Below are 9,217 nucleotides of genomic sequence, written 5' to 3'. Positions count from 1 at the left end.
AAGATATGATAGAGGACCCGAGTAATGGGATTTGAGGTCATGGAGGAAGCTGAGACTAGATCACATATTGTTTTCTATAATACTATATAGGCTTTGGCTTTTTCTCTTTATGAACTGGGGCAGTTAAAAGGAGGGAGGTGAGAAATTCAAACAGGATGCTTATAATCCAGAACTGATTTTATCCTGACCCAACTGCCAGTTTCCAGACTAAGATCCAGTGAATGTGCTGTGAAGCCCTGCTCTTCCCATCAGATCCCTTTTCTGCTTGTTTCCACAAGCGTCCTTATAAAATCCATCATACAAACTCCCCACACTTGTGTGTTTCCAGCAAATCTCTCTGTGAGCATAAGGGCTTAAAACAAACAAACAGCCTACCATGATAAATATTATATAAGGGAGACCAAGATGTTCCAGACAGAATTTTTTTCCAACAACGTTTTGGTAGAGAAGAAAGTAAAAGTAGAAAAAAGTGATAGAGCAAAATATGGATGTGACCTAAGAGATGTCAACCATGTTCTATGATGGAAAAAAAAAAGATGAATTCTAACAGTAAAATAGGCAGTTCTTCATGGGGGAGGCATTCAAACTGAATCTTGAAATATATGTAGGATTTCACTAGGCATAGATGAGCTAAAAGCATATTAAATGCAGAAGTTTTGCAGAGATGAAGGGTTGGAAACACAATGACTTTCAAGAGTAAATTTGGCTAATATTAATTTTGTCATACATTTTTTGTCAGTTTTGACATTTTCACTATAAGATTAGTGTGTGGCTGTTCAAGGTAAATTAGGTAGAAATAGTGACAATTACAGAAAATATGACTTTGGTGAGTTGCTAAGTTTGAAGAGAAATCTTAAAATCTTTGCTTAAGAATATGTGTTTTTGTAATGTCGATATTTTCCAACCTGATTTTCCAAAATATTTACCTTAGAGAACAAAATTATAATTCATAGAAATTTTTTAAGAGCACAGGAATTTGATGAAACAAGATCTTGTATTTTATAGCAGAAATATTGCTCTGTTTATGCAATGAATACATTATGCCTTGTTACGCCAATGTAATTAATTTTCATATAATAGCTTTAGGGAGTAATTCTAAAAGACAATGAACAGAAGAGCACAGGAAGATACCATTAATCTTCTTTATGGAATAAATTCCAAAATATACCAAAAATACACTAACCCAAAAGGGTTTATGAGCTTTAAAAATGTAAAGTGACGTCTAAATTCATTCTTTTATAAAATCATTCTCTCCTGATGCCATAGTAATATGCTGATGTAGTATAAAAATATATAGCAATAATTTTCACTTTAAATTTATTAAGACTAGATACATGTATATGTATAATTGAATCCATCTGCTGTACACCTGAAGCTAACACAGCATTGTTAATCAACTCTGCCCCAATATAAAAAAAAAAATATGCAATAAATAAATAAATAAATTTATTTAAGAATGACAACTAAATCTGATGACTTAAGGTTAAGTCCAAGAGAAAGAATGGGATTAGCCCTTGGAAAGTGTGCTGAGGCATGCTGGGGGAAAATTCTCCATCAGTCTCTCTCACATTTCTGCACATCTTATGAGCAAGGAAAGTAGTTGTGTTGTTCCGCATTACAAGAATATTTGTATAGCAAATAATCTTGGAAGAAAGAAATAACACCTCGATTCAGAGCAAAGGGCAGGCTTGTTTACAGCCTTTGAGCTATAGATAGTGTCTCCCTCTGGAGCAAAGGGCAAGTATACTTACTGCCCGTGATAATAAGCGTAATAACTCCTTTTGGAGGAAAGGTCAAGTCTTTTTTGCTGTCCATTAAAAAAAATATTTGGGATCACGATTTCTCTCCTGTAATACAACCCATTGCATATGCAGGTGTTAACTGGCCATCTCCATGCCGCCTTGTGAGAACTGGGCTTGGCAAACTTGTACAAGAAAACTCTAATATTCTGGCTATTGCTATTGCTGTGGGTAATAAAGTCCTTTGTTTCTAACCCAGGAGTTGTGTTTTTTCTGCCAGCATCCATGTAACTGTGGCAGGTTAACTTGTTAATTAACTTGCTAGTTTGCAAGTAGATTAAAAATCTCAGTCACTTTACAGTTCTTGACAAGATGATGATTTCTGTCTTGTATTGAGGGTATTATTATTATTATTATTATTACATTATCTTGATTTTTCACAACAGTTTTTTCAGCACATTAGCAGTTCTTGAATTGCAGAAATATGCTCTCAAATTTCTCTGTCATATAGGGTATTAGAGATAGTGCCCAGAGCTACACTGCTCCAGACTTAGGAACACTGAAGACCAGTAAAATTTAATATGTACAATATTCTTAATCTAAGGAAAACCTGCTATTTGCTTTTTCCTTGACCAGTGTTCCATTTATGATGTTGTAGAAACTGAATGATTTATTCTGGAAACAATTCTACTTGTAGGAATTGGCAACTTTGTGAGGAAACTAATGACCTGCTAAGCAAGGTTAGCATAGAATTTATTAGGTTCTTAAATGTACTACAAAAAAAGAGAAGCAGTTCTTGCTAAGAATCTGCTCAAAAGTAGCATATGTTTAGAGTTTGTTAAGCTTTTCTTCAATTAAAAAAAATCAGTCTTAATAGAGTACATTAAATTCTTTCTTATCTACATCAACCATGAAAACACATTTCACAGAGATAAACAGATTAGAAATTTTTCATTCCTATACATTTTTTAAATTGACTTATAGTTGATCTACAATACTGTGTTAGTTTCAGGTATATACCAAAGGGATTCACATATATATATATATATATATATATATATATATATATATATATATGTTCTTTTTCAGATTCTTTTCCATTATAGGTTATTACAAGACATTGAATATAGTTTTTAAAATTGAGGCACTATGGTTTTTCCAGATTAGGATTTTAAACATAGGCATCTAATGTAAATCTTCACTGTAAAATTACAATAACGAAAATGTTTTGAAAGATTAAACTCAGATGGAGAGGGATGACAGAAGAGCAGACAATAGGAATAAAATTTTGGAAACAGGAGTGCAGGCTAATGTATTAATGTACATTATTTAATAGACCTGAGAAAGCTAAATCCTAAGCTAGAAATCAGGAAAAAATGAAAACCAAACCAAATTGATCAGAGAATTCTCAAAGTCTTAGGAAACAACAGTTTGAGTCATCCAAAACTGGAGGATCCAAAGTTGGGTCTAAAATAAATGTAAATGTTTAAAAAATGATTGACAGGAGTTAGCTCCACAGATGCCCTCACCCGTGCACAATCATTCAGACTGCTTTCCCCAGCCTGGGCTGGGACACCAGGTGGAGTAAAGAGCATGACTCTGCTTTGATTTCTGTGGCCTCTAGTCCTCTGCCTCCAGGGAGCTCCCACAAAGCCCATAGACCTTTATCCTTCTAGGCATTAATATCCACAGAAAAGTGAGAGGAAGTATCACATAAGTGAAACTAAAAAGAGAATTTCTTTTTTAATAAAGGAGAAAATAAGTTTTTGGAAACTCATTTGGCCAACTCGAATGAAAACCCAAAAAGCAAAAATACAAAAAATGGAAAGAGGTGTTGATAGATAAAGTTTTAGGATATATTTCAGAAAGTGGAGCAAAAATATAAAGAGATTTAAACTAATTGTAGAGAAAGTTTAAGAAAATATAGGGCTTATCTAGATAACCAACATCTGAAAAAGAACATTTTCTGAAAGAGAGAAAAGATAAGTGGAGTGGAAACAATCAACACCAGGGAGGATAATCACTTTAGCCTGCAAATGATGTTTCAGGAAAGTCATATTGGGAGCTGTCGTAACCTGATGCCCCAAGTCCTTGCATCATCTTTAAGCTGGGAACATTAGTCTTGACAATGTGGGAATAAAGTTTGTGTCTTTCCATTCCACGAAGCCTGGATCAGCTGAAAATATTCCTTTAATCCAAAAGAACTCTTCTATTTCGACCTCCTCCTAAGATTTGATGTGCACCATGGTAAACTTAGAAGCAAAACATAGAGTAGCCCGTAGCCCACCCTGCCTGAACTTATCAGGGCTGAATGTGCAGCATTTTCCTGGCACTATAGCCCTGATAAATATTTCCACTGTGATGTGGCAAACGTTTCACAGGACTCCTCTATGACATTGACCATTAAGTTTCCCAGAAGGGGCTTTTATAAGGTCTCAGGGAAGCTCAAGTCCGACTGTGATCCATATACTCTCTTTGGTTTGTTCTCTCCCAGGTGTAGTAATTTGTCCTTTCCTTACAAAGCTAAATTTGGGATTGCTACTCAGCTTTTCACAACACAACAGCATATTTTGCAGGTATAACTACGTTGGACATAAATTATAAAGAAAAGCAAAGGAATGATTAATGTTAGGTTGCTGGTTGCCTCTGGGAGTGGGAGAGGAATGTAATTAGGAAAGGTCCAAGTTCTTCTAAGGCACTGGTTATATTCTACTTCTTAACCTGGTTAGCAGGTACATGTATAAATCAATTAAAAAAAGCTTATAGAGAGAGATAAATTGGGAGATTGGGATTGACATATACACACTATTATATATAAAATAGATAACTAATAAGAACCTACTGTATAGCACAGGGAACTCTATTCAATACTCTGTAATGACCTATATGGGATTAGAATCTAAAAAAGAGTGGATATATGTATATGTATAACTGGTTCACTTTGCTATACAGCAGAAACTGACACAACATTGTAAATCAACTATACTCCAATAAAAATTAATTAAAAAATAAAAATAACACCTTACTGAGAAAAAAGTGCTTATAAATTCATACACTTGTCTGTATGTACGAATTATTCCAATATAAAATTATTTCTAAAAACGACCCATTTTCTATTTCCATTAAAGTCAAGAAGGTAAATTAAGCTAGTAAAGTATGTCACTTTTTTTTAGATTCTATAATTATATTAAATAAAGTCTGTAAAAAAGATAATTATAAGTATGTACTGGCTGTTACATTTACACACAAAAAAATCTATTGGAGATAAAAGTTAATCTATTTAAGATTTGTGTTTTCTTCCATTATTTGTGTCATGTATGTGAATTTGCATGATATATATATATTTTATTTCCAGGCACTAAGTAAGTATATACAAAGAACAGTAGAAGATGGTGAACATGTAAGGAGAGAGAGAGTATGAAGTATAACCAGGTCCAATAGTATTCAATAGTTATAATTTTTCTAAGTAATATGCTTACTTATTTTTTTAAAAAAGTTTGCATCATATATTTTAGAACATTTTCTGCACTAGAAGGGTGAATTCTTTTGCAATTATCTTTCACAGTTCTTTGAATGTGCGCAATCAACTATTGCCATAGACTCATACTATCACAGTTTGGTAAGTAGATATAAACTTAATTATTCTGACTGACCTCTGCATAAGCACATAATGATCTAATTAGGAAGAGTAACAGTTCATTAAGCAATGCAAAACCCCATGTCTTTCTGCTTTATTAAACCCTGTTTTTTACAAAAAGTTGATTCGAATACCATCACAACCTGTTTTAAAATGGTTAGAAATACCATTGTCATTTTTAATTTAAATCCAGAAAAAAATGGATTTACCTTTGAATATTTAACAAGTTAAAATCATCAGATATTTGTCAAGTGTCTTTACTAATATAATTTATTATCTTGCAGGAGATATTTGATCATAGAAAATATGTTTTGTCTATAGTGCTAATTGTTTTGCTGAGGTTGGGGGAAAAAGGAAACAGCCAAGTATTAGGCCTTGAAGAGGCAAAAAAAAAAAACAACCTATTTTTTTTTTTGCGGTACGCGGGCCTCTCTCTATGGGGCCTCTCTTGTTGCGGAGTACAGGCTCCGGACGCACAGGCTCAGCAGCCACGGCTCACGGGCCCAGCCACTCCGCGGCATGTGGGATCTTCCCGGACCGGGGCACGAACCCGTGTCCCCTGCATCAGCAGGTGGACTCTCAACCATTGCGCCACCAGGGAAGCCAAAAAAAATCCTATTTTATCTACTAAGTGTAATTCAAACCAGCAAGAACTTGGAGTAGTCTCCCGGAAGAAATAGTTATTTCTTTATGCCATTTGCAAAGAAATATAAGATCAGGCAAAATGTTATTCAACCGATGATGTAAATAGGGAAAGAATGAATTGAATGGCTAGGGCCAAGGTGAGAGGGACTATATCAACATGGGTTTGATCAGGAGAATAAACCATCCTAGACAATCTAAGAAGTAAATTGGAGGCCAACATTATCATTGAAAGGAATAAAAGAGAAATTACCAGGAAAAGCTTCTGCTGGTTTTAAGAATGCAAGAGAGAAGGGAATAACAGGAGACAAATGTTTAGAAGTTCATATTTCTTCAGCAAAGCTCAAGTTCAGAGCCTGGCACTGAGATAATATTATTATTAGTCCTCTACTATTAGTTGTATGGTAGTTGCAGTAATATTTATCTCTATTTTGGAGGAAAGCAAAAAGTCTTTCTACCTCAGCCTTTCACCTTATCTACTAGTGACTCTGAATCTTTCACTTAGTCTACTAGTGTTTGCTCTGAATCTTCCTGAATAATAAACTAGTTCCCTACAGTTGAGGAAAAGTTGATATCTGTGTTAGTTTCTGTCTCCTGATCACCTGAAGTCCTTAAAAGACACAGCAATGAAAATGATGGCCTTTCAAAGTCCTGTGAATGATCTCACTAATGCAGATTCATACCAGATAATCCTGAATTAAATGTGAAAATGCATGATGGACCATACAGAATAATAGTAACTGTTGCCTCCAATAATTGGCAAATTCCTATTTTTCCTTTAACGGGTTTTGGAAAATTTTAACATATGTGAGAGAGCATTGGAAAGTGAACCCAGTGGTCTCATTAACTGCTCCCAAAGCTTTTAAAGGGAGATTGAGCATGAATGTATTTACTAATTCTTAAATCACCCACAAGAGAGAGACTTTTCACATAAAGTTATCATATGAGATACTTCACTTAGAATAAAATGTTTTACATCAGTGTTTCGAAGTTGTGCAGAAGTTGTTCCCTTAGCCTACTCCCTTTGAACATAAATATTTCCAGATTTTGTAGCTGACCATACTTTTGCATTTAATACTTTTATCCTTCAGAATCTGTCAACTGAGAACTTTATTAATATTTAAGATTATATTAAAAAAATTGAGATCTTCTTGAGCAGATCCTCCCAAATATAGAAGTGATAACATTTAGGCTCCTAACTGAGACTTGTACAAGTTCCCATTAAAATGTAACCAGACGAGTTTCATATTTCAGAATCAACTTTTTAGAATAATGAAGTCTATATTCCGAGATTTGTATCCCATAATAAAACACATTATTAAAGGTTATATATTGTCTCTTCTATCGGGGTCTAATTCCTCCTTGCCATGGCACTGGTGATGAACCTCAGGCAGAAGCCGAAGGTAGTATTCACAGTGCTGATACCGTCCGGTGTGCTACATATTGTTCTATTTAGTGTTGATCATGGTCTCTCTTACCCTTTTTGGGACCATCACAATCTTGTTTTTCCATAATCGCAAACTGAGAAATGTGGCAATGGAAATATTTCGGGAAGCATAAGAAGGTGAAGAGTTTAGCTTTTTTTGCCTGCTCCAAACATAGTAGAAACTCTTTCTTGAGGTAAGGTCGCCCCACGTGACGTGGCAGAAGGAACCCAGAAAGCGTTATCTGTCATGTGGAGTGACTATATGCTGGGTGTTCACTCTTCTAGACTCTGCATGGGCTCTCAATCTCCACCTGTAGAAGGGCTAGTAAAGGTGGTCAACACTGCCTGAACATTCCCCGTGGCACCTCAGTCCTCAGGAAAAGTCAGTCATCTTTAGCAGAGATCCCTGTGTCTACAATTTGGAAAGGTGGACCTTGAATTCCCCATGTTATCTGATGTAAAAGAAGATCTACATGTGACAGCAGACTCCCTTTGGGAGATTATTTCTATTTTCTGGCTATCGTGATAGCAAACAAATTACATCTGACTTCCCTAGTAGGGAATGATAATGAAGAGCAAATTTTTTATACCATTAGACTCTGAGGACTGGGACACTGCATTCCAAATGTCTGTGGACAATCCTTCTGCCCAGTTGCCAGTAGGGAGGGACTCCAAGATGGGGATTCCAGGCCTGGCCTGACCACTGTTTGACCATGACTCCACCCCGTAATACAAGCTCCATCTTGCCTCATTGCCTAGAAAGTCATTCAATTGTTTTTTTGTTTGTAAAAATTATTTCTTCAATATTTTAACTGAGGTGTAATTGACTTATAATAAACTGCACATTTATAAAGTATAAAATTTAATGTTTTGACAACATATACGTCTGTGAAATCAACCCCACAATCAGAATAATGAACACATCCATCACCAGATCATCCCCACAATCAAAATAATGAACACATCCATCACCATTGAAAGATTCCTCACGACACTGTCTAATCCATCCTTCACACTCTCCCCTGCTTCTCCTGCCTCCATTTACTGTGTTAAACACATAGAGTACAGTTATAATTGTTTTTATATCCTTGTCTGCTGCTCCCAACGTGTGTTCATTCTAAATTGTACCCAGTTGATTGATTTATTGTCTCATTACAAATCATAATTTTCTGCTTCATTGCATGCCTGATAATTTATTTATAATTATTTTATTGGGTGTCAGACATAGTGACTTTTACCTTGTCAGGTGATAGATTGTTTTTTTATTTCCATAAATATTCTTGATTTGGGGTCTGGAATGCAGCAGTTGTAATCAGTTGGGCTAGTGTTTGCTCCAGGCCTAATTATTCTCTACTACGGAGGTAAGAAAGACTCCTCTGTGTACTCCACCCAATAACCCATGGATTATTAGGTTCTTCAGTTTGTCTGGGTGGTTCTTTCCTTGGCCAAAGTACTCTCCTCACATGTGTGCACTAAGCAGTACTCGCCTGGGTACTTGACTGGGAACTGCTGTGACTCTCCAGTTTCGGGCAGCTTCCTCTTCTCAGGCATTCCGTCCTTTGAGGTCTAGTTTCCCTCATTCCCCTGGACTCTTAGCTCCATCTCGACTCAGCGAATCCATCAGGTTCTGACTGGGTTCTCCCTCCGGACCTGTAGTCTGGGTACACTCTCCAGTCACTAAACTGGGACAATCGTGGGCTCACCTGGTTTGTTTCCTCTTTCCTGGGGATCACTGTGCCTTCTTCTTTGATGTCCAGTGTCTTATACATCATC

At 35.9% G+C, this 9,217-nt stretch overlaps 1 long non-coding RNA gene across 1 annotated transcript in view; it reads left to right on the top strand.

Moving 5' to 3' along the window:
* Positions 1 to 5,306: 5,306 nt before the first annotated feature.
* LOC137211013 (uncharacterized) overlaps positions 5,307 to 9,217 on the top strand; it is a 36,580-nt gene continuing 32,669 nt past the window's right edge. The window contains exon 1 of the long non-coding RNA XR_010936851.1: positions 5,307 to 5,358. This is a non-coding gene — a long non-coding RNA (uncharacterized lncRNA). The remainder of the gene's footprint in view (positions 5,359 to 9,217) is intronic.

Source organism: Pseudorca crassidens, chromosome 18 (assembly GCF_039906515.1).
Source record: "Pseudorca crassidens isolate mPseCra1 chromosome 18, mPseCra1.hap1, whole genome shotgun sequence".
Taxonomy (NCBI): domain Eukaryota; kingdom Metazoa; phylum Chordata; class Mammalia; order Artiodactyla; family Delphinidae; genus Pseudorca; species Pseudorca crassidens.
This window is presented reverse-complemented; position numbering and strand designations above follow the sequence as displayed.